The sequence below is a fragment of the Brachyhypopomus gauderio genome, unplaced genomic scaffold (genome assembly GCF_052324685.1).
Source record: "Brachyhypopomus gauderio isolate BG-103 unplaced genomic scaffold, BGAUD_0.2 sc54, whole genome shotgun sequence".
Lineage (NCBI taxonomy): Eukaryota > Metazoa > Chordata > Actinopteri > Gymnotiformes > Hypopomidae > Brachyhypopomus > Brachyhypopomus gauderio.
The window spans coordinates 2,618,233-2,619,326 of NW_027506878.1; the positions used below are offsets into that span (position 1 = coordinate 2,618,233).

Sequence of the window (1,094 nt, forward strand, 5' to 3'; positions counted from 1 at the left end):
ACCTGGAGGGTTTGGTCTCACCTGGAGGGGATGGTCTCACCTGGAGGGGTTGGTGTTAAATGGAGGGGTTGGTGTTACATGGAGGGGATGGTCTCACCTGGAGGGGTTGGTGTTAAATGGAGGGGTTGGTGTTACCTGGAGGGGTTGGTCTCACCTGGAGGGGTTGGTCTCACCTGGAGGGGATGGTCTCACCTGGAGGGGTTGGTCTCACCTGGAGGGGCTGGCTTCACCTGGAGAGGTTGGTGTTACCTGGAGGGGTTGGTCTCACCTGGAGGGGTTGGTCTCACCTGGAGGGGATGGTCTCACCTGGAGGGGATGGTCTCACCTGGAGGGTTTGGTCTCACCTGGAGGGGATGGTCTCACCTGGAGGGGTTGGTGTTAAATGGAGGGGTTGGTGTTACATGGAGGGGATGGTCTCACCTGGAGGGGTTGGTGTTAAATGGAGGGGTTGGTGTTACCTGGAGGGGTTGGTCTCACCTGGAGGGGTTGGTCTCACCTGGAGGGGATGGTCTCACCTGGAGGGGTTGGTCTCACCTGGAGGGGCTGGCTTCACCTGGAGAGGTTGGTGTTACCTGGAGGGGTTGGTCTCACCTGGAGGGGTTGGCTTCACCTTTATCATACAGCACAACCGAGTTCACAGAATGGGGAGGAGAAGGAACATTCTCAAGCACTTCATTCATGGAGCTCTTCTTCTAAACTTCTAGAAAACAACTTTTCTATATAATCCCTCCCCCTCTCTCTTTCCCCCTCTCTCTCCCTCTCTCTCCCTCTCTATCCCTCTCTGTCTCTCAATACACTGTTCGCAAAGCAGTTAACAGGAAGCACCCATGAACAAACATAACATAGATAAGAGAAATATAATAGTAATATAATAAAATGACAGGTTGGAATAGAGCACTAGAAATTGTTATTTGCAGAGTTATTACTAAACAATAAAGCAAAATGAAAATAAGAGTCAAGATAATAATAATAATAATAATAATAATAATAATAATAATAATAATAATATATTAATAATTAATCATGTTTGATTGTCCTCACTGGATGTTTAATAATCATGTTTGATTGTCCTCACTGGTTATTTAATAATCATG

General features: G+C 47.3%; 1 long non-coding RNA gene across 1 annotated transcript in view; it reads left to right on the forward strand.

The window, feature by feature from the left end:
- Positions 1–420: 420 nt before the first annotated feature.
- Positions 421–1,094, forward strand: part of LOC143488723 (uncharacterized) — a 7,895-nt gene continuing 7,221 nt past the window's right edge. The window contains exon 1 of the long non-coding RNA XR_013124513.1: positions 421–1,094. This exon is cut by the window's right edge and continues 1,277 nt beyond it. This is a non-coding gene — a long non-coding RNA (uncharacterized LOC143488723).